The 24,752-nt window shown below is 42.2% G+C and overlaps 1 long non-coding RNA gene across 3 annotated transcripts in view; it reads right to left on the bottom strand.

Annotated features, from left to right (window-relative positions):
• Positions 1 to 24,752, bottom strand: part of LOC132391252 (uncharacterized) — a 29,829-nt gene that overhangs the window by 3,732 nt on the left and 1,345 nt on the right. The window contains exons 1-4 of one of the 3 annotated variants that reach the window (XR_009511142.1): positions 13,897 to 20,928; positions 12,614 to 12,762; positions 9,400 to 9,480; positions 820 to 930 (exon numbers count right to left, since the gene is read on the bottom strand). This is a non-coding gene — a long non-coding RNA (uncharacterized LOC132391252). The other 2 variants (XR_009511141.1, XR_009511140.1) reach the window with 2 other exon arrangements.

A 24,752-nucleotide genomic window follows, 5' to 3' on the forward strand; every position in this document is an offset into this window, starting at 1 on the left:
TCCCGCTCTATAAAGCTCTTATTTTAAAACTCTTCCCACTGGTCTAACTCATTGACATTCATACGCTTTCACAGTTGTTCCTCGATCAAACCACCGAAGTAATAATCATTTCCTGTTAAACACTCCTGCTGGTCTAACTCACTGGCATCCATGCGCCTGCGCATTCGTTCCTTGATCTTTGTTCCTGATAGCTGTAACACACTTGTGGAAGAATGAGGTTCTGTTCCCTGAGATTGCATTGGGCTTCATTGGAAAAGAGTAAATAATACATTATCTATCTGATGTCACGATAGTGTAGTGGTAAGCATGACACTATTACAGCTCGATGCATTCCAAAGTTCATTTCCAGAGCTGTCCTGTCTCTGTATGTCCTCCCCATGGAATATGTGGGGTTTCCCTCGTTGCTCCGGTTTCCTCTCACATTCCAAAGACATAGCAGATAGGTTAATTGGTCATTCAAAAATTGTCCTGTAACTAGGTTAGGGTTAATTGGGATCGTGGGTTTGCGGGGCCGGTGCCTGGAAGGGCCTACTCTGCGCTTTATCACTAAATAACCGTTGCAGAATACCTTGTTCCTGTTGTAGTCATGGTGGCTCTAGTGTAGCCCCCCTGATATTGGTATAAATTATATTAAGGTCTTTAAGTTGGATGCGACCACAGTGTGAAAGGCAGGCTCTCGGATCCCAGTTTTGTTGGTTCAGTGCAATACTCCAGAAGGAAAAATAAACAATCAGATCTATTTGTCACCCACTGTCTTCTTTTTTATTTCTGGCTGCTAACACTATTCCTGTATCACATCAAAAAATAACGTTTACTTACATTGCACATGGTGGCTGTACGTGGGTTCTTACACCAGTACGCTGGTCCCCAAGTACATACAGCCTGTCCAATCATTCGTACAGTCTGTTTCCTTACACAGAGGTCCAGTTCCTATCAGTAAATCAGAGGCATAGATAGGGTGGATAGTCAGTACCTGTTTCCCAGGGCACCAATAGCAAACACCAGAGGGCATATGTACAAAATTAAGGGAGGGAAGTTTAGGGGAGACATCAGGGGTAAGTTTTTTTTTGCACAGAGGGTTGTGAGTGCGTGAAATGACTTGCCACGGATGGTGGTGGAGGCTAAAACATTAGGGGTATTTAAAGAGCAGGGAATCTGCAGATGCTGGAAATTCAAACAACAACACACACAAAATTCTGGTGGAACACAGCAGGCCAGACAGCATCTATAAGAAGAAGCACTGTCGACATTTCGGGCCGAGACCGTAGTCCTGACGAAGGGTCTCAGCCTGAAACGTCAACAGTGCTTCTCCTTATAGATGCTGCCTGGCCTGCTGTGTTCCACCAGCATTTTGTGTGAGGGGTATTTAAGAGCCTCTTGGACAGGCACATGGATAAAAGAAAAATAGAGGGTTATGGAGTAGTGTGGGTTTAGTACTTTTTTAAAGGATTATATGGGTTGGCACAACATGGAGGGCTGAAGGGCCTGTACTGTGCTGTAGTATTCTATGGTTCTAAATGTGCAACATTACACTAGTTAAAATTACTTTGAACCATTATGGGTTTGTACAACTCCAAAAGATCATGCTGGAAATATTCAGCAGCTGAAGAAATATCACTTCAGGTTGATTAAAATTACTTTTCGCCAAAACTAGTAAAGGTATGGAAGCAAGTGTAATTTAATTAGAGAACAACTGGGAAAATAATGGAGTGAAGTCAAGATGGCGCTAAATGGCGACTCCTTTGTTTGCATCTTCAGAAACATTTATATCTTTGATATCTCTCTTTTCTCTTTTCAAGGTTCTTCTGAAGACTCTGGCCCGGAGTTACTCTCTGACTTTGGTTCTCTGTGGGAATGGGACTTACATCCTCGATTGAAAATCAATTAATGAAAACTAAATCTGATTTTTATATACATAGTGATAAATCTGGTAAACTGTTAGCTAGTCAATTGAAGAATGCTCTGGTTAAACGTCAAATCACTAAGATTGGTCAGCAGAATGGGAATCTGACAGTTAATCATGATGAGATAAATAAGGCATTTCAAGATTTCTATACCTCCCTGTATCAATCTGAATTTCCTCAAGATTATAATACCATGTCTGATTTTCTTGGAAAATTAAATTTTCCAAGGTTATCATCTGATGATCTTTTGATATTGGATACTCCTATTACGGATGTAGAAATTAAGGGGGCTATTTCCTCAATGAATTCTGGGAAAGCACCGGGTCCAGATGGTTATACAGTTGAATTTTTAAAATTTTTTTCCGCTACTCTTCCCCCTTGGTTAGGTAAGGTTTTTGAGGAGGCCATTAGATTAGGGAATTTGCCACAATCTTTTTATAGAGCTTCCATTTCTCTAATATTGAAGAAAGATAAAGACCCTACTAATTGTGCTTCTTATAGACCTGTATCTTTATTGAATGTAGACTCCAAGATTTTTTCTAAGTTACTGGCATCAAGATTGGAGAAGGTATTACCCAAAATTATTTCAGATGATCAAACTGGCTTTATTAAAAATCGTTATTCTTTTTTTAACATTAGGAGATTGTTGAATATTGTTTATACTCCCTCACATGATACTTCAGAATGCGTGATTTCATTAGATGCAGAGAAAGCATTTGACAGAGTTGAATGGCCTTACTTATTTAATGTGTTGGAGAAGTTTAATTTTAGTCCGATATTTATATCATGGATTAAATTGATTTATCATACTCCAGTAGACTCAGTGGTTACCAATAATCAAAGATCTCCCTTTTTTCGCCTATTTCGGGGCACTAGACAGGGATGTCCTCTTAGTCCATTACTATTTAACATTGCCTTAGAACCTTTGGCAATTGCCATCAGACAATCACAGGATATTTTGGGTATTAATCGTGGGACAGATATTCATAAGTTATCTTTGTATGCAGATGATTTATTACTATTCATTTCTAACCCGGAGAAATCCATTCCAGCAGTTTTATCATTATTAGCTCAATTTAGTGAGTTTTCTGGGTATAAGTTAAATCTTAATAAAAGTGAATTGTTTCCATTAAATAAACAGGTCCCAATTTATGGAAATTTACCCTTTAAATTAGTTAATGACTCTTTTACTTATTTAGGGATCAAAATCACAAAAAACCATAAAGATTTATTTAGATTTAATTTTTTACCCTTAATTGATCAGATTAAAGGTTTGTTTACTAGGTGGTCACCTTTGTCTCTATCCTTAATAGGTAGGATTAATGCTATTAAGATGGTTATTTTACCTAAGTTTTTATATATTTTTCAAGCGATACCAATTTTTATCCCGAAATCTTTTTTTACTAATGTTGACTCTAAAATTTCTTCATATATATGGCAGTATAAAAATCCCAGGTTAGGTAAAACATATTTACAGAAGACAAAAAAGGAAGGCGGGTTAGCATTACCTAATTTCAGATTTTACTATTGGGCAGTTAATATTAGATATTTGTTATGTTGGTTGAAAGATGGGGGTGGATCTTTTGGCCCTTCTTGGGTGAGTTTAGAAACTAAATCGGTATCAGCTTAATGTTTGGGTTCTATTTTAGGGACTTCTCTCCCTTTTGCTCTTTCTAAATTGCCGAAACGAATTGACAACCCGATAGTTAAACATACATTGCGTATATGGTTTCAATTTCGGAGATTTTTTGGGTTGACTCAATTCGTTTTAAATAGTCCTATTGTATCTAATTGTTTTTTTCACCCTTCCATTATAGATCAAGCTTATTCAGCTTGGAAAACTAAGGGATTACTAAGATTTTCTGATTTATTTTTAGATAATTGTTTCATGTCTTTTGAACAATTATCCAACAAATATAACTTGCCGAGATTTCATTTTTTTAGATATTTACAGATTAGACATTTTTTAAGTTCTGTACTCTCTACGTTTCCAAATTTTGTGCCTTCAGATATTTTGGAGAGTTTATTTGAATTAGACCCTTTTCAAAAAGGGCTTATTTCAAAACTTTATAATATAATTATGAAGATACGTTCAGAGCCTCTTTATAAGACTAAACAGGATTGGGAAAGAGAGCTTAGTTTTAGTATTTCTAGTGAGAATTGGGATAGAATTCTTCAATTAGTTAATACATCATCGTTATGTGCCAAACATTCACTAATACAATTTAAGGTCGTACATAGGGCCCATATGTCCAAGGATAAATTAGCTCATTTTTACTCTCATATAAGTCCTATTTGTGATAGATGTCAATCTGAAATTGCGTCTTTAACTCACATGTTTTGGTCTTGTTCATTTTTGGAGAAATATTGGAAAGATATTTTTGATATTATTTCTGCGGTTTTGAATATTGATTTACAACCTCATCCTATTACCGCAATTTTTGGTTTACCAATGTTAGATTCACTGCATTTATCTTCTTCAGCCCGTCGAATGATTGCATTTCTAACTCTGATGGCTAGAAGATCTATATTGTTGAATTGGAAAGAAATTGATCCTCCCACTGTATTTAATTGGTTCTCTCAAACTATGTTATGTTTAAATTTAGAAAAAATTAGAAGTGGTACTTTTGAGACTTCTATTAAATTTGAAAAGTTATGGAGACCATTTATTCAACATTTTCATATGATGTAATATGACCCTGTGCCAAGTTCATTTGATTTCCCAGCTTTCAGCTTATGTATTTTGAGAGGACCGGAAGTGACGGCATTGATGAATACTTATTTTTGTGAGATATTATAAACAGCCCGCTTTTTTTTTCTCCTTTTTTGTTTTTCTTTCTTTTATATTACTTATTAGTTATAGTTATTAGATTAGATTAGCTAGTTCTGCATTATATAAATTTTTTTTGGTTTTTTTTCTTTCTTTTTTCTGTTTTTTTTATATTATACATTATGAAATATTTAGATTTACTATGTCCATACATATATCTTATGGCTTATGTCTTGGTGAACTCATTTATATTGTAACTATTATGTATGTTTCTTTTTCATATGTAATGGAATGTGTATGTTGGTAATTTCTTTATCAATATATCATCTGTATTCTGTCCATATTACTAATATTAATAAAAAGATTTAGAAAGAAAAGACTTGGAACATTGGAACTTAAAACAGTACAGGTCCTTCGGCTTATCATGTTGTGCTGACCCTTTTACTTATGACAAAATCAATCTAACCATTCCTTCCCCATACAGCATTCAATTTTTCCATCATCCATCTTAAATGTCCCAAATGTATCTGCTTCTAGCAGAACCCCAGGCATCGTGTTCCATGCACTCAACATTGGTAAAATAATTTACCTCCTATACTTTCCTCCTTAAACCTTAAAGTTAAACCTCTCGCTGCTTTGGGCGGAAGCTCCCACTTGCTTCAAAAGGAAACAATTTTACCAGTGCTTAAGAAGAATAACGTGAGCGGCCTTAATGACTATCACCCAGTAGCACTCACATATACAGTGATGAAATACTTTTGAGAGGTTGGTTATGACTGGACTGAACTCCTGCCTCAGCAAGGACCTGGACCCACTGCAACTTGCCTATTGCCACAATAGGTCAATGGCAGATGCAATCTCAATGGCTCTGCACACGGCTTTAGACCACCTGGACAACACAACTACCTATGTCAGTGTGCTGTTCATTGACTATAGCTCAGCATTTAATACCATCATTCCCACAATCTTGATTGAGAAGTTACAGAACCTGGGCCTCTGGTGTGTGCTTAGCCCACTGCTCTATTCTCTATATACACATGACCGTGTGGTTAGGCATAGCTCAAATACCATCTATAAATTTGCTGAATTTATATAAATAATATAATATAATAACATAAATACACCCATTGTTGGTAGAATCTCAGGTGGTGACGAGAGGGTGTACAGGATGGAGATATGCCAACCAGTGGAGTGGTATCACAGCAACAACCTGGCACTCAACGTCAGTAAGACAAAAGAGCCGATTGTGGACTTCAGGAAGTGTAAGATGAAGGAACACAGACCAATCCTCATAGAGGGATCAGAAGTGGAGAGACTGAGCAGTTTCAAGTTCTTGGGTGTCAAGATTCCTGAGGATCTAACGTGGTCCCGACATATCGATGCAGTTATAAAGAAGGCAAGACAGCAACTATACTTCATTAGAAGTCTGAAGAGATTTAGTACATCAACAAATGCACTCAAAAACTTCTACAGATGTACCGTGGAGAACATTCTGACTGGCTGCATCACTGTCTGGTATGGGGGGTGGGGTGGGGGGGCTACAGCACAGGACCAAAAGAAGCTGCAGAGGGATGTAAATTTAGTCAGCTATATTTTGGGTACCAGCCTACAAAGCACCCAGGGCATCTTCAAGGAACGGTGTCTCAGAAAGGCAGCGTCCATTATTAAGGTCTTCCAGTAGCCAGGGCGTGCCCTTTTCTCACTGTTACTATCAGGTAGGAGAGATAGAAGCCTGAAGGCAAACACTCGGTGATTCAGGAACAGCTTCTTCCCCTCTGCCATCCGATCCCTAAATGGACATTGAACCTATGAACACTACCTTACTTTTAAAAATAAATACTATTTCTGTTTTTGCACAATTTTTAATCTATTCAATATATGTATAGCATAATTGATTTACTTTATATTAAGTATTATTATTATTTTTCTTCTTCTACATTATGTATTGCATTGAACAGCCGCTGCTAAGTTAACAAATTTCATGACACATGCTGTTGGTAAAAAACCTGATTCTGATTCCTTTATATTAGCTTATTCCCAACTACCCCCCCCACCACCACCTCGGAAAGTCTGGTTGTCCACTAAATCTATGCATCTTATCATTTCACCTCTCATCCTCCTCTCCAAAGAGAAAATCCCTAGCTAGCTCAACATATTCTCATAAGGCCTGCTCTCTAATCTGGGCAATGTCTTGGTAAATCTCTGTACCCTCTCTGAAGCTTCTACATCCTTCCTATAATGGGCCATCTAGACATAAGATAGAAATCAATGTGAGAAATTCTCTACTGCTCCTAACTGATTCTATAACTTTCAAGGGCTCTTTATAATTTTATTTGCACAGTTTATCTTCTTTTACTTATTGGTTTATAGCTGGCCTTTGTTTATGGATAGCTTTTTGTAAAATTTGATTATGTCTTTTTTTTTCTGTAAATGCCTGTCAGAAAATGAATCAAGGTAATACTCACAAAATGCTGGAGGAATTCAGCATCTATGGAAAAGAGTAAACATCGACTCTTTATTCTTTTCCATAGGTGCTGCCTGACCTGCTGAGTTCCTCCAGCACTTTGTGTGTGTTGCTTTGAATTTTTAGCATTTGCAGCCCTTCTCGTGTTTGCGAGTACATTCTAACATTTGCACAATGATAATACACTTACTTTGAAATTTGAATTAAATGTTATATTTGATGAAGCCGCATCACAACTGGCCAGTCTTGACACAAACTATATTGGCTGGCTACCTGAAATTGTTGAATTCAATATTCAGCCCTGATGACTGTAGCACAGCTATGGGAAAATAAGGTTCTTTTCCCCAAGATTATGTTGGGTTACATTGGAGAAATGAAGGCAAAGTCAGAGAGTTCAGAGTTGGAGCAGGATGGAGAATTAAAGCAATAATCAGCCGGAAATTCAGGATGTCCTTACAGACGTCTCAGACGTGTTCTCTGAAGTGGTCAGCCAATTCATCTTTGCTTTCTTCAATATACAGGAAACCACAATGTGAGCACCCAATGAGCAAAGTCTGGGGGAAGGAAATGGGAATCACTCCCTTGTGGATGGAATGTCTGGGGCCTTTGGTGAGGAAGGAAGTAGATGGATAGGGGTTACTTTTCCTGCAGCTGTAGGGAAAATGGTGTGAATAGGACAGGAGGTGGATGAATAAACCACTATGTTAGGAATGATCCCTTTGGAATGCTGGATGGGAAGGTGATGTCTCTTGATAACATGACATCCGAGGTAATGGAAATTACCAGGAAACCATTGCAAAGTGGACAGGGAAACCATTTTTGGTGTGGGGAGGGGAGAGGGTGTAAAAGGAGGAAATGGAACAGATGTAGTTGACCCTAGGGGAAGGAAGCTGTGGATATGGAAGCACGGGTGGGTAAGTTTCCTTGGTTAAGAACAGGTGAATGGAGCCATCAGAGGGAAGCAAGATGGGAGGAGATGCAGTTGAGGTAGCCGTGTTCCAGTTTAAGATGGCGTTGGTGAAGTACAGCAACAATTTGCTGACATCAAACACAACTATTAACTACATTTTATTAACTACACTATTAACTATATTATTAACTACACTTTTTCTCAAATGATCACTGCAATCAATAGCTTATAACTTAGGTTTCAGAGCTGAGCTTTTGAACTGCCTGTACAACTGGGCATTTTTGAGGTGTGAACTGAATTCTCGAAGCTGCTGGACAGTTGCAGCATGGCATGTATGGGCTGAATTGAGACAGGGGGACCCAGGCCCAAAGGCAGGGAATGAGCCAATACTTGGACGGACTTGGAGCTGATTTGAAAAAGCAGAACATAGGCAAGGCAGAGTTGAGTCAGCAGGGCCTTGGCCCGAGAATGAGGAACAAGCCGAGGTCTAACCGATTTAAGTGCCAGGCAGGATTGAAAAGGTCAGGTATGGGCCAGCTTAAGGCAGCATGCTCTGGGCCTGAGAGTGTACTGAAGTGACTGGGACCCGATTCAAGAGTGAGGAAAGACTGAAGTTTGGCCAATTTTAGCGCCGGGCTGAATTGAAATGGTGAGGGTGTTGGGGCGGGAGGCAACCTATGGGCTGGTGTTCAGCTCGCTGCTCTATGAAGCTTACTCATCTCTGTGCCGAACTGAGGCAGTGGCCTGCAACTAATGGGCTCCTGGATAAGCCGCGACCGTCTTCGTGGCTGTGGACTCGCTTCATGAAATTCAGCCTATTAACTACTTGCATGACTCACTTGGCTCCCACTATTACAGTAGTTCTTTGTTCTCTCCAACTTCAGCCACAATAGTTACCCATTTCTGATTAAAGGTCACTGACCCCAGATATTACCTCTCCTCCTGCTGAGCTTTTCTAACATTTTGCAGTTGTGCAGAGATCCAGTATCTGCAGATTTTTTAGCTTTCCAAATGGATCAATCATGCCCATTTGTAATTCCAAAGGCATTTTGTAAAATAAGGGGGATACATCCTCGTGGAATAATAACATTAACTATCTGCGATATTTTAAACAGCCCAAATTAGTGTGAGCCACAGCAGACAGGATCAGCAGCTCACATAACTTGTCATGCAGCAAAGACCCCTGTGCTCCCTCCATATTATCACCTACCAGTCTCACGATTCATAATGGTGAATGCAAGCAGTCATTATTTCAACTAAACATTTCTATAAAGAAATATCTGAACAGTAATTACAAAATATCCCTCTTTGCAAACGTGGAGAATACCTGAAGGATATCATTTAAACTTACCCGACAAATGTCCTTTTCCTCCTGGGACTTTTGAAGCAATTTGCTAAGCTCTTTTTTGTAAGATTGAACGAAGTTTTCACACTGAGAAGACCAAAGCAAACAAAGAAAATCAGTTCCATCCAGGTAGAAGTAACAAATTCTGCTGTACATTGTTCTTACCATCAGTACAGTGTACACCAACTACCAGAAAGCAAAATGAGACAGTTACAGATGAGCATGGGGAAGTATTACATAGAACACTTCAGCCCACATTGTTGTGCCGATCTTTTAACCTACTCTAAGATCAATCTAACCTTTACCTCCGACATAATCATTTTTTTATCATTCATGTGCCTATCTAGAGGTCCTAATCAAAATCAAATCAAATCATCTCTAGTTATCATTCAAACAAACATAGATACAGCTGAATGAGACAATGTTCCTCTGAGGCCAAGGTGCAAACACACAAAATAGCAAGCAAAAAAGCATATTCATTAAAGATAATATAGATAGCCCAAGACTCAGATGGTACAGTCTCCCAGCAGTCCACAAACGCACGGAGTCCAGCCTGTTACTCCATTGCTCGAACACAGGAGAGTGGCACTAACGGGAGAAGCCAGTCCCCAGCCAAGCTCGGATGCCACACTACAACACTCACACGTCTTCTCACCTGGTCCAGCAGCAGCAGGCAAGCCTGATCATTGAGGCTTAGTCCTCACTACATGGAGGCTGCACAGCTCCCATGTCGCCTGTCACGCCACCAGACAAGGGTAAAAGGCTGTGGCAGCCTACATTATCATTGCTCAATAGAGAGTGAAATATCCGAGACAATCTCCTACCGTTATACCGCATGCCACCTTTGCGCACCAACTTCGATGCCTTGGAGTAGCAGGCAGTAAAATGCTCTGCAGCCAGGTCTGCATCTCCGAACCCGCATCTGCTCTGACATCCCAAATGGCTCCTTACCTGAGTTTCTTAAATGCCCCTAATGTACTTGCCACTGCCAGTACTTCTGGCAGAGCAATCCATGCACTCACCACTCTCTGTGTAAAAAAATATAGATGTTACCTCTCCTATATTTTCCTCTAATCTGCTTAAAATTATGCCTCCTTGTATTAGCTTTTTACACCCTAGGAAAAAGTCTCTTGCAATACACTTGATGTGTACCTCTCACCATCTTCCACACCTCTAGCAAGTCACCTCTCATCCTCCTTCACTCCAAAGAGAAAAACCCTAGCTCACCCAACCTATCCTCATATGACATTTCCTCTGGTCCAGGCATCATCCTGGTAAATCCTTTCTGCACCCTCTCCGCTCTCCAAAGGTCCACATCCTTCCTATAAAGAAGTTTCAAAGTACATTTATTATCAAAGAATGTAAAAATTATACAACCTCGAGATTTGTCTGGTTACAAACAGGCACAAAGCAAAATACCTGAAATAACCCAATTAAAAAAAAGACCAACACCCGATGCATAGAGAAAGGAAAAAAAAACAATTCATGCAAACAATAGGAGCGAGCAAGAACATTTCGAATCAAGTTGAGTCCTTAGATCCAAATCCATGGAGCAGCCCGGACTAGGCCCAAAGCCTCAGTCTCAGTTCATCATATTAGCGGGACAAATCTTCATGAAACACAGCAGCCAGGGCAGTCTCATATCCTCAGCGCCATGGAGAGAGGAGTGAACATCACAGAAGAATGAGCAAAATTGGCTCTCCCTCCAATTCTGACACCCTGTCTTTCCAGTTTACCTGGGCCAGCAGATCATACCTCACATTAGGACCCAGGTACCACTGCAGCAAAAGGCTCAGGGCCTAGAACATGCTGCCTAACAATTCACTCTGGGCCCAGACTTCACTTTGAGACTTCCTACCTACTTTTGATTTCTTCTCAATTTTAACAGTCATTTCACTCTGTTGCACAAATATTTTCTGTAATCAGGGAGTGGATGCAAGGTTAACACTTACTGCTTGTCCCTTCTTTTAAGTGCTAACGTTCCTCTGGCAAGACCGTAAGACCAGAACAGAATTAGGTCATTCAGCCAATCAAGTCTATTTGATCATGGCTGGTTTTATTTTAGGTCAGTACTCCCACAATGTAGTTGGGCAGGGTGTTCAAAGACACTAACAATGAAGGACTGGCAGTATTTCCAAGCCAGACGTTCTCAGGCACCTTGGCCTAGGTCAGTGGAGATGCAGGTTTGGGTGGCACTGTCAGAGTAGCCAGGGTGCGTAACTGAATTGCATTTTATAGATTGTGGAGATCTCCTGCACAGACTGCTTCATTAGCTTTGGCAGTTCCACATGTATTTAAACATTGTCCATCCTGCAGCAAGTATCCTTCTGACCAGCAGGCTCCTGTATGGAGACCGCAGGGAAGGTTTGGGAATTACTGATACTCCTTTGCTGGCTTTTCCAATCCCCACTACATCAATTCACAAGCCAGGAGAGAACATCCTGCCAGTCACAGTCACGCCAGGAAATTGTCAAAGTAGACCCAACAGACTGCATGGCCTCATTTTGCGATGTCTTGTGGCATTACAATGGAAGATTGTTTCGAATTCAGCTCTCTGGACAAGCTCAGTATTGGCTTGTGAAGTCCTTGTGAAACCCAATCTGAATGTTGGTGAGTCCAGTTTGCTGAAAAATGCTGTTGAATTCTCCTTCTGAGACTCTGTGGAGAACTCAGAGTGAACCTACTAGGCAGTGATTAGATTGGATTTTCTTGCCTTTTTATTAAAAGGACTTCCTAGGCAATTGTGCATATTAGTAGTTTAGTAGTTGAATATGGAAATGGGGCCAGAGATGCGACTATTCAAGTTAGCAGACTTTCAGTTCTACCACTGGGACGTTGTCAAATTTGAAAGCCTTTTCTATTTTCCGAGTTATCAGTTTTGTCTTGATATCTAAAGCATCAGAAGACTGGCTTGTGAGAGCCTTGGAGAAGCTGGGATGGATCTTCCATCCATGACTTCTTGCTGAGCAAATATATTTTGGGAAAATGTAACCAGACATTTCAATGTGCTGACTCACTCTTAACATGAGTGTCGCACACGCATCAACCAAACCCAGCATCTCCACCAGTCACCCTGGAAGGGCAGAATCTGGAGGTGTTTGAACGTTTGCTGGACACCTTTAAAAACAAATTATTTTAGTGAAATTCTGAGTGAAGATGAATTTCTGGCATCATTGCTGTTGGAGTCCAAACGTACACTTTCACATCCCCATTAACTCACCAGAGAACGTTGGGTTCCAGACAAGGAGTTGCAACCTTTCTCCAGCAGTGTCTTCACTTCTGAACCACTCTTCTGAGCCTGTCTGAGATGTTGCGCAATGCTGTCACATGCATCACAGGATATGATATCCCGCTGTTCATACAAAAGTTCTGGATTGTGGAGGGATTTGTATTAGATAGGCTACAGATTTTATCAGGGCAACATTGATCTTTATAATGTATAACTGCAATAATGGAGAAATCCAACTATAAAATTTTCACTTACACTGGTGATCCTACTGTGGGGATTTAGAAAGTTAGGGAAAAAAAAACTACTGTGTGGTGAACTTTTGGAATTCTTGAGTTTGGAGTTGTGGAGGCTCACTCATTGAGTTTGTTCAATTTGACTTCCCATTCCAATGTATCAGGCCAGGGTCTCCTCCTATGACGCAGCAACAACACCCCAATCTGTTTGGATAGCCTCCAGCCTGATGGTGTGAACGTCACACTTTAATGGAAATACAGTGAAATGCATTGTTTGTGTTCAGACTGGACTGGAGGCAGGCTGCAAGTGTTGCCATATCTCCAGTGCCAACATAGCATGCTCATAATTTACTAATCTTAACTTGAAATGGAAACTGAAGGAAACCCGTGGTGCGGTGGAGAGAATGCACGAAACTCCTTACAGATAGCAAATCTTGAACTTACAGCTGGCACTGTAAAGTATTATGATGACTGCTATGCTACTGTGCTGCCCCAATATTGTGGAACTGAATGAAACCATTAAGTCATAATACCTATCACTTCTCATTCACAAATTCCACCATCGTTCCTTTTTTCCCCACTTTCTTCCCAGGAATATCCAACAATTAGATCCATTTTTAGTTCCTTTTATAAGACTATAACTGAAGGAGGAAATATTGGGTCCATGTTTACCTCAGCATTCAATACTTTCATGATTTCCATCTCAACAATTTAGCCACCCACCCATATCCCTCAGAATCTGAATCTGCTGATCTTTAGCTTCACTCCTTGTTAACGCACAATCCCAGCAATCTACAAATAGGCTGAATATTGTTGGGATTAAAGAGGCAAGAATTCCATCAAACTCCTGACTTGGGCTGTGCAGAGATATTTTGGTGAGTCAGGAGGCTAGCTACCTGTTACAGCATATCAAGCCTTTAATTGTGTAAGTACAGAAGGTACAGAAGCAAGTCAATCTGGTCTGATGGAAATTGTATATTTCTCCTTATAGTTCTATACTTGTATTAAGAAACACACGGTGAACTTCCAGTTCTGCATTACCATGGGAATGAACTACTTGTTCAGTAGATTCAAGCCACTTCCTCATGAGAAGTGGTGAGATCATATTTCAGCTCCTCGAGTGCAGCGGCTGCAGGATATTTTGAGGTAATATTGATCAGAAAACAAGAGGAGATGGAGAGGCAGACCTGTGAGATTGAACAGTAAGATGTCAACTGACAATCTCAGACTCTCCTTGATTTACTTGCTATATCTTAATGCCCTGTAATCTAAGAAAACAGCTGAGTTCTGAATGACTCTGTCTTTGAAGCTCACTGGCATAGAGAAAACTCAAGATTCACAACTTTAGAGGAAGGAGGGAAGAAACTCTTCATTTTGGTTTTGTGGTAGAGACTCCACCATTGATTGAACTCTTCCCAGCATTATCTTTCCAAAGACCTTTCGATCTGTATTTCTAAGCTCCGGAGGCCCAACTTTCCCCCTTCCTTCTCAACAAGCCTCTCATTCTAGGAATGGGCTACTGGTCTTTTATCACTCTACCTGCAAGAACCCCAAGAGTAGGTGAGGCACCAAGGTCTCTGGTTCCCCCACCACCCACCGGCTTCCTCCTACATCCCAAGGTGTGCAGGTTGTTAAGTTATATTAACCCTAACGTGTAGCTGAATGGTAGAAATCTGAGGGAATTGATGATGGAGTGCTGAGAATAAAAAACAAGAGTAGAATTAGTTGATATGATTGGTTGATGGATAGCACAAGCTCAATGGGCCAAAAGGCCTACTTATGCCATGTATTTCTATGGATGGATGAGTAGGACAGAAGGAACAGCATTCAAAGAGATTACAGATATTTGTGAAAACTATGTAGTGGTTGCTTTGGAGAAATAAAAGCCTGTGTTATAAACTAGAAGATTAATATCACTAAGCACAGAGTGTACAGGATAATTTTCTGGAGCAATACATTTCTAGTTCGGTGAGGCAGGAGGAATTGCTGGATCGAAGAATACGGGGAAGTAAGTTTTATATAGAACTGCACAGCATAGGAGCAGGCCATTCGGCCCACAGCATTGTGCTGAACCAACTAAAAAGCAATTCAGAAATACCCAAACACTAATTCCTCTTACCTACACAATGTTCATGTCCCTCCATCTTCCTTACGTTCATATGCGCATCCAAATGTCTTTTAAAAGCCTGTAATATATTCGTCTCTTCCACCACACCAGGCAGCACATTCCAGACATCCACCACTCTGTGAGTAAAAAACTTACCCCTCACATCTTCTTTGAACCTATGCCCTCTCACATTCAATGCCATCTGGTATTAGACATTTCAGCCCTGGGAAATAGATAGTCCCGGTCTACACTATCTTTGCCTCTCATAATCTTATAGACTTCTATGAGATCTCCCTTAATTAAGCCTGAGCTCCAGAGAAAATGACACAAATTTATCCAGCCTCTCATAATAGCACATGCCCTTTAAACCAGACAGCCTCCTGGTAAACCTCTTCTGTACCCCCTCCAAAACCTCAATGTCCTTCCTATAGTGCTGTAACCAGAACTGTCTGCAATACTCCCGATGTGGCCTAAGCACTAATAAAATGCCTCGACTAATAAAATAATTCCATCAGCCTTCTTAACCACCTTATCGACCTTAAGGAGCGTTGAACTTGGATCTACGGATCTCTCTGATCAGTAACTCTGTTAAGAATCTTGACCATAACTGTGTACTGTCTCCTTCCATTTGCCCTACCAAGGTGGATCACCTCACATTTATCTGGGTTAAACTCTATCTGCCATTTCTTTGCCCATATCTGCAACTAATCTGTCATGCTCTATTCTATGCCCGGATTCTACACCATCCACAACTCCACCAATCTTGGTATTATCTGCTTACTTACTAACGCATCCATCTACATTAGTCGAATCCATGTAGAACTCCACTAATCACAGACCTCCAGCTCAAATAAGTCCCCTCAACTTCTCCCATCTTCTACATGCAAACCAGTTCTGAATCTAAAGAGCTAATTCACTGCATCTTCATCTTCTGGATTAGTCACCCATGAGGCACTTTGTCAAATGCCTAACTAAGTAATGTAGACAACGTCCATTGCCCTACCTTCATCAATCTCTCTTGTCACCTTAAGAAAAAACTCAATGAAGTTAGTAAGATATGACCTGCCCCTCACAAAGGCATGCTGACTCTCCATAATTAGGCCATGGGTTTCCAAATGCTCATATATTCTATCTCTAAGAATATTCTTAAGCAAATGTCCTGCAACTGACGTGAGACTCACTGGTCTATAGTTCACAGGATTTTCCCTTCTTACATAGAGGTACAGTCTTAGCCACTCGTCAGTCCTGCAGGACCTTACCCGCACTACAGAGGACATGAGGCGCCAGCAATCTCGTCTCCTGCCTCCTTCAATAAATTGGGGTAAATCCTATTGGGTCCTTGGGACTTATCCAACTTTATACTCATTAGGAGGCCCAACACTTCCTCCTCCTTGAGCTCTAAATGCCCTAATGTATTTATGCACTCAGCTCTGGTTCTCCATACCCTTTTCCTTGGTAAGTACTGAAGCAAAGTACTCACTGATTACTTTGCTCACATTCTCAGGATCCAAACAAATGTTCCCCTCTTTATCCTGAGTGGTCCTGCCCTCTCCCTAGTTATGAGATCATAAGATATAGAAGCAGAATTAGGCCATTTGACTCATCGAGTCTGCTCTACCGCTCCATTCTTCCTCTCAGCCCCAATCTCCTGCCTTCTCCCCATTTCCCTTCCTGCCCTGACCAGTCTAGAATCTATCAACATTTGCCTTAAATATACATAAAGTCTTGGCCTCCACAGCTGCCCGTAGCAATGATTTCCACAGATTGACCATTCTCTGGCTGAAGTAATTTCTCATCTCTAATCTAACAGGACACCCCTCTATTCTGAGGCTGTGTCCTCTGGTCCTAGACTGTCCCACTGTAGGAAACATCCTCTCCACACCAATTCTATCAGTAGGTAGATAGGTTTCGATGAGTTTCAATGGTTTCAAAGGTACATTTAATGTCAGAGGAATGTATACAATATACATCCTGAAATGCTTTTTCTTCGCAAACCATCATGAAAACAGAGGAGTGTCCTAAAGAATGAATGACAGTCAAATGTTAGAACCCCAAAGTAACCCCCAACTCCCCTCTCCCATGTGTAAGCAGCAGCAAACAACCCCCACCGGCAAGAAAAAGCATGGCACCCACCACTGAGCACTCAAGCGTGAACAAGGCAACAGCAAAGGCACTGACTTGCAGTTATCCCAAAGGCTTTGCGTTTCACCTCGTACTCAACATACCACAGGTTCTCTCTCTCCTTAATAAAGGAGAAAGAGATGTCTCCATTTTCCCAGCGAGCAGGGAGACATAACAACTCGCTGGTTTACGATGGTTTACGTCCACCACGTCGCTTTTTTTTTTAGCTCTGTACCCTAAAAACTAGGCACTCAACCGCAGATATTCCGAAACCCCCAATGACAGATGGGTGTCCTGTCATGACACCGACTCTCAATCCGCCCATCTCCAGAGCCCCAAGATCCTAGGCTTCCAAATTTGAGCCAGACTCTTAGGCCGAGCCCTCAGTGTGCCGAACAACGACGGCTGCTTATGAAACCCTGACAGCGGATCCCATTCCCGCAAAGAACTGTAGTCAGCGTGTAACTCCAGGACAGGGTCTTCAAAAGAACCCTGAAAGGGAAAAAAGATGGAAATGGAACTGTTTACGAACATGCAAGCAAAGGAGTCGCCATTTAGTGTCATCACCACTCCGTTCTGCCTTCTTAGGTCACCCCTCATTCTTCTGAATTCCAGTGAATACAGGCCCAGAGCCATCAAATGCTCTTCATATGATACGCCGTTCAATCCTGGAATCATTTTGTGAACCTCCTTTGAACCCTCTCCAGTTTCAGCACATCCTTTCTAAGATATGGGGCCCAAACTGCTGACAATACTCTAAGTGAGGCCTCACCAGTGCTTTATAAAGCTTCATCATTACCTCCTTGCTTTTATATTCTAATCCTCTTAAAATGAATGCTAACATCACATTTGCCTTTCTCACCACAGACTCAACCTGCAAATTTTCCTTTAGGGAATCCTGTACAAGGAGTTCCAAGTATTTCCTCCATTTAGAAAATAGTCTACCCTTTTACTTCTTCTACCAAAGTGCACAACCATACACTTCTTAACACTGTATTCCATCTGCCACTTCCTTGCCCATTCTCCTAATCTGTCTCAGTCCTTCTGCAGCTTCTCTACTTCCTCAAAACTATTTGCCCCTTCACCTCTCTTCATATTGTTTGCAAACTTTCCGGTTAAGATGGCACTACTGAGCGTATGCGACATTCCACTGGTAGTTCAAAAGGCAAGAAATTTGACTAAAAACATTACTAACAACACCTTTTCTGTAGTAAATTGTTGTAAATTATCACCACTAGCAATGAAGTGGCAAGTGAAAGCGAAACAAGTTCGGGGATGAGCTGTGCTGGTGTGTTGCAGAATTGACACAAACGGAGTGAGCCGCCATTCAGAAAGGAGAAGTTGGGCGGAGGAGTTCTGATGCCTGTACAACTGGCCTGGGTGCGAGGTTGGATAGTCTGGCTGCCGAGCCGATTTTAAGAGTTTGAGAGTGGCAAAATCTGAGCCCGGAGCAAGCTGTTGGGCGGCATGGTCTTGGCCCGGAGCCCTTCGCAGCAGTGGTTTCCAGGTCCTAATGCGAGGTACATTAAGCTGTCTGGACAGTTTGCACACTGGCCAGGCATCTTGGGATCAGAGTTGAGAGCCAATTTCACTCACTCTCTGCGATGTTCACTCCTCTCATCATGGTGCTGAGGCTATGAAGATTGCCCAGGCTGCTGTGCTCTGTGCCTGATAATATACTGAGGCTTTGGGCCTACTGTGGAGTTTGGATCTGAGGACTCAACCCAATTCAGAATGTTGATGCTCGCTTCTTTTGCTTGCATGGTTTGTGTTCTTTCCCTCTTTCTCTTGCGCATTGGGTATTGGTCTTTATTATTATCTTTTGATTGGGTTTGTTGGCCAGAAAGAACTACAGTCAGCAAAGCAGTGAGTTCAAATGAATTAAGGGCACTGGAAGCAGACAGACCAATTACCTTTGTTCTTGCCAGGAGGGAGGAGATGGAGGCTACCATTTTATGAAGAGATTCTTCATTTTGTGAGTTAGTCACTTGGCTTGATCAGTGTTTTAAAGTCAATATAATGATGCCTCAGGTAATCTGCTGGACTAGAGGTCATTTCCAGATAAGAAGTTATTTGTGAGATGTCCTTTGGTTGGATGGAACATGCAGGTTTTTGACTGTTGGAGTCTGTATCTGTTCTGCCTGATTCACACATGTTACTGATTGAGAACAAGCAGCTGTAACGGTCCGTAAGGTCCGCATTCCGGTTCACGGTCTGGTCCGTGGATTCCGTATTCTGGTTGTTTCTGTTTTCCCTTGTTCCATTGGGTGCCTTAATTGAGGCAGCTGATCCTCATTTCAGGCTTGCAACATAAATAGCTCAGGGGTCCAGCTATTCCTTTGCTGGACCATCCCTGTCAGAAACCTGCACCAGGAAACTCAGCATCCGAAACCCACATCAGGAAGCTCAGCATCAGAAACTCATACCAAGAAGGGTCCCAGCTCTGTGTCCAGTGGCCAAAAAAGGTCCCGGCTCTGTGTCCTGCATCCAAGAAGAGTCCTGACTCTGTGTCCTGTGTCCAGGAAAGGTCCCAGCTCTGTGTCCTGTGGCCAAAAAAGGTCCCGGCTCTGTGTCCGGCATCCAAGAAGGGTCCAAGCCCTGTGTCCAAGAAGAGTCCTGACTCTGTGTCCTGTGTCCAGGAAAGGTCCCGGCTCTGTGTCCTGTGTCCAAGGAGAGTCCCAGCTCTGTGTCCTGTGTCCAAGGAGAGTCCCGGCTCTGTGTCCTGTGTCCAGGAAAGGTCCCAGCTCTGTGTCCTGTGTCCAAGGAGAGTCCCGGCTCTGTGTCCTGTGTCCAGGAAAGGTCCCAGCTCTGTGTCCAGTGGCCAAGGAGAGTCCCGGCTCTGTGTCCTGTGTCCAAGAAGAGTCTCAGCTCTGTGTCCTGTGTCCACGGTTGAGTCCCGGGTCTGTGTCCAAGAAAAGTCCAAGTCTAGTCAAGTCTGAATCTCAAGTCAAGTCAAGTCAAGTCACTTTTATTGTCATTTCGACCATAACTGCTGGCACTGTGCATAGTAAAAATGAGACGTTTTTTAGGATCATGGTGTTACATGACACAGTACAAAAACTAGACTGAACTACGTTAAAAAAAACAACACAGAGAAAGCTACACTAGACTACAGACCTACACTGGACTGCATAAAGTGCACAAAAACAGTGCAGGCATTACAATAAATAATAAACAGGACAATAGGGCAAGGTGTCAGTCCAGGCTCTGGGTATTGAGGAGTCTGATAGCTTAGGGGAAGAAACTGTTATATAGTCTGGTCGTGAGAGCCCAAATACTTTGGAGCCTTATCCCAGACGGCAGGAGGGAGAAGAGATTGTATGAGGGGTGCACGGGGTCCTTCATAATGCTGTTTCCCTTGCGGATGCAGAGTGTAGTGTCGATGTCCATGATGGCAGGAAAAGGGACCCCGATGATCTTCTCAGCTGACCTCACTATCTACTGCAGGGTCTTGCGATCCGAGATGGTGCAATTTCCAAACCAGGCAGTGATGCAGCTGCTCAGGATGCTCTCAATACAACCCCTGTAGAATGCGATGAGGATGGGGGGTGGGTGTGTGGTGGGAGATGGACTTTCCTCAGCCTTCGCAGAAAGTAGAGACGCTGTTGGGCTTTCTTTGCTATGGAGCTGGTGTTGAGGGACCAGGTGAGATTCTCTGCCAGGTGAACACCAAGAAATTTGGTGCTCTTAACGATCTCTACCGAGGAGCCGTCGTCAAGCCAAGCACGAGTTCTAGTCAAAGAGCGTCCCAGCCAAGACCTGAGTTCTCAGTCAAGTCCCAGTCCAGGTTTTCTGGTTTGTTACTTTATGTTCGCGTCCAGGTTGATATTTTGTCCTTGCTCCTTGGCTTCCCTAGTATTCTTAATAAACATAGTCTTGTTCAGACTACTGCAGTGTCTGCGTCTTGCATTTGGTTTCGTTCCTAACGCCCCCTTGTGACAGAACGGTCCAGCCAAACATGGACCCAGCAACACAGACACTGCCGTTAAACTCTGGTCAGCCGGGGGTCCCCCTTGTTGAAACCACCCCCCTCCAACTCACCTGGATCATCGATAATCCGGGAAAGCTGGTTGGATCGTCAGGAGGCTCCCATGGGGGTGGGGGGGGGGGGGGGGGTGGCAGTACTGTCACGGTCCGGTCTGTGGATTCTGTATTCTGGTTGTTTCTGTTTTTCCTTGTTCCATTGGGTCCTTTAATTGAGGCAACTGATCCTCATTTCGAGCTTGCAACATAAATAGCTCAGGGGTCCATCTATTCCTTTTCTGGACCATCCCTGTCAAGAAACCCGCACCAGGAAGCTTGGCGTCTGAAACCCACATCTGAAAGCTCAGCATCAGAAACTCATACCAAGAAGAGTCCCGGCTCTGTGTCCTGTGTCCAAGAAGAGTCCCGGCTCTGTGTCCTGTGTCCAAGAAGAGTTCCGGCTCTGTGTCCTGTGTCCAAGAAGAGTCCCGGCTCTGTGTCCTGTGTCCAAAAAGAGTCCTGGCTCTGTGTCCTGTGTCCAAGAAGAGTCAAGTCTAGTCAAGTCTGAGTCTGAGCTTGAGTCCGAGTTCCAGGTCAAGAGCCAAGTCAAGATGCAGGTACCTAGTCCCGGCCAAGACCCGAGTTCTCAGTCAAGTTCAAGTCTCAAGTCCTAGTCCAGGTTTTCCAGTTTGTTATTTTACACTCATGTCCAGGTTGATATTTTTTCCTCGCTCCTTGGCTTCCCTAGTATTGTTAATAGACATAGTCTTGTTCAGACAACTACAGTGTCTGTGATTTGCATTTGGGTCCATTCCCAACGCCCCCTTGTGACAAGAGAAATAAATTACCGATTGTCACTTGCTGCGAAGGGGGCAATAGATGGATGCTGGCTTGCAGCAGAGCCACTAGCTCTGTGTTAAAGGCCAGACACATGACCTACAGCCAATGACACTGGAATGCAATATCTGAATTGGTAAGAAAGGAATATAAAAGCAGTGCTAGTGACTTTAACTCTGTAGGAGAACAGCTATCGGGGATGCGAGGTGCCCTGCTGACACCTGGAGATTTGTAAAAGGACGATGAGGAACATGTGGCCAGCAGCAGAAACTCCTTTTTAACCGGTATTATATTTTCTGTTCTTTGACTGTTCATGGAAGGTCAGGAAAACTTAGCTGGTTTGCACACGGGTATTGGTTGTCTAAGTTCACATGTTCTTCCATTGAGACAATAAAGGTACTTGGCGGTAAATACAGATTCTCTCTTGTGCCTACAAGGGGTGATTCTTGTAACAAATTCTTTCAGGTTTCTTGCTTTGTGGCTACCTGTAAGCAATCAAATCTCAATGTTGTATAATTTACACATTCTTTGAAAATAAATGTACTTTGAAACAAAGCTACAAATTCCATCATCTAAATCATTGACATACAACATAAAAAGAAGTGGTCCCAACACAGACTCCTGTGGAACACCGCTAGTCACTGGCAGCCAACCAGAAAAGGTTCCCTTTATTCCCACTCTGTATCCTGCCAAACAACCACTGCTTTATTCACAAAATACACTGCTGGATTCCATGCTGGAATCTCTCCTGTAATACCATGGGTTCTTAACTTGTTAAGCAGCCTCATGTGTGGCACCTTGTCAAAGGGCTTCTGAAAATCCTAGGACACAACAGCAATCGATTCTCCTTTGTCTAACCAGCTTGTTATTTCTTCAAAGAACTCCAACAGGTTTGTTAGGCAAGATTTTCCCTTGAGGAAACAATGCTGACTGGCCTATTTTATCATGTGTTCACATCCTGAACAATCAACTCCAACATCTTCCCAACCACCGAGGTCAGGTTAACAGGCCTGTAGTTACCTTTCTTCTGTCCCCCTCCCTTCTTAAAAAGTGGAATGACATTTGCAATTTTCCAGTCTTCCAGAACCATTCCAGAATCAAATAATTCTTGAAAGATTGTTACTAATGCCTCCACAATCTCTTCAGCCATCTCGTTCAGAACCATGGCGTGCATACCATCTGGTCCAGGTGACCTCATCTACCTTCAGACCTTTCATTTTCCCCAAGAGCCTTCTCTCTGTAATGGTAATTTCATACATTTCATGACTTCTGATACCCTGGAGCTTCCACCATACTGCTAGTGTCTTCCACAATGAAGACTAATTCAAAATATTTATTCCGTTCACCTGCCATTTCCTTGTCCCCCATCACTACCTCTCCAGCATCGTTTTCTAATGGGATGATATCCACCCTTGCCTCTGTTTTACACTTCATGTATCTGAAGAAACTTTTGGTATCCTCTTTAGTATTATTGGCTAGTTTACTTTTGTGTTCTATCTTTTCCTTCTTAATGATTTTTTTTAGTTACCTTCTGTTGGTTTATAAAGGCTTCCTAATCCTCTAACTTCCCACTAATTTTTGCTCGATTACATGCCCTCTCTTTGGCTTTATGTTATCCTCTTGCTCTTGATGTATGTACAGAATGCCTTGGGATTTGCCTTGATCTTTTCATGGCCTCTACTGGCTTTCCTAATTCTCTTCCTTAGTTCTATTCTGGCTTCCGAATATTCGTCATCTGCTCCATTTGTTTCTAATTTCTGAATCTTTACATACTTTCTCTTTTTCTTCTGGACTAAATTCATCAGCTCTCTGTGGTCTTGCCAAGAAAAGGTGGTCCCAATTAACTCTTCTTAGTTCCTGCCTAATGCCCTCATAATTTGCCCAATTCCAATTTAAAACTCTCCCATAAGGACCATACCTATCTTTATCTAAAGTTAAGGAGTTGTGGTCACTGTTCCCTAACTGAAAGGTCAGTAACCTGGGCACACTCATTACCCAATGCTAGGTCCTCTCGTTGGTTACCCACATATTGATTTAAGAACCTTCCTGGATACACTTAACAAATTTTGCCCCATCTAGACCCCTTGCATTAAGAAGGTCCCAGCTTATATTAGGGAAGTTGAAATCTCCACGACAACAGCCCCATTATTTGTTTACACATATCCTTAATCTGATTACATACCTGTTCCTCAATGTCCCAGAGGCTATCAGGGGATCCGTTGGACAATCCTATCAGTGTGATTGCACTTTCCTGTTCCTGAGTTCAACCCGAACGGACTCAGTATCTGACCCCTCCATTATGTCTCCTCTGAATGCAGCTATGACATTGTCCCTGATTAATAGCGCATCTCCACCCCCTTTTTTTACCTCCTGCTCTATTTTTCTAAAACTTTACAAACCTGGTACATTAATCACCCATTCCTGCCCCTCTCTCAACCAAATTTCAGTAATGGCCACAACATCATAGTTCCTCGCACTGATCCATGCTCTAGGGTCATCACCCTTCCCTACTATAATACTCCAAGCATTAAAATATAATACTCCAAACTATCCAACCAATCATATCTGTTGTTTTGATTTTGCCTTTCAATACTATCCCTGATGTCTACCTCTGGTTCGATCCTTCCCTTACCAACCTGATGCTCCAGTTCTCAGTTTTCTGTAAAACTAGTTTCAACTCTCATGAATAGAACTTGCAACCCTCCCGGCTAGGATATTGACTCCCCTCCATTTCAGGTGCAACTTGTCCCTCTTGTACAGGTCATTGCTTTCCCAGAAAAGGTTCCAAGAACTTGAAATCCTGTCCCTGCACCATCTCCTCAGCCACTTATTCATCTCTGCTTTCACCCCAGTCCTATTTGCACTAGCC

This window comes from Hypanus sabinus, chromosome 1, assembly GCF_030144855.1.
Source record: "Hypanus sabinus isolate sHypSab1 chromosome 1, sHypSab1.hap1, whole genome shotgun sequence".
NCBI classification, from domain to species: Eukaryota; Metazoa; Chordata; class Chondrichthyes; order Myliobatiformes; family Dasyatidae; genus Hypanus; species Hypanus sabinus.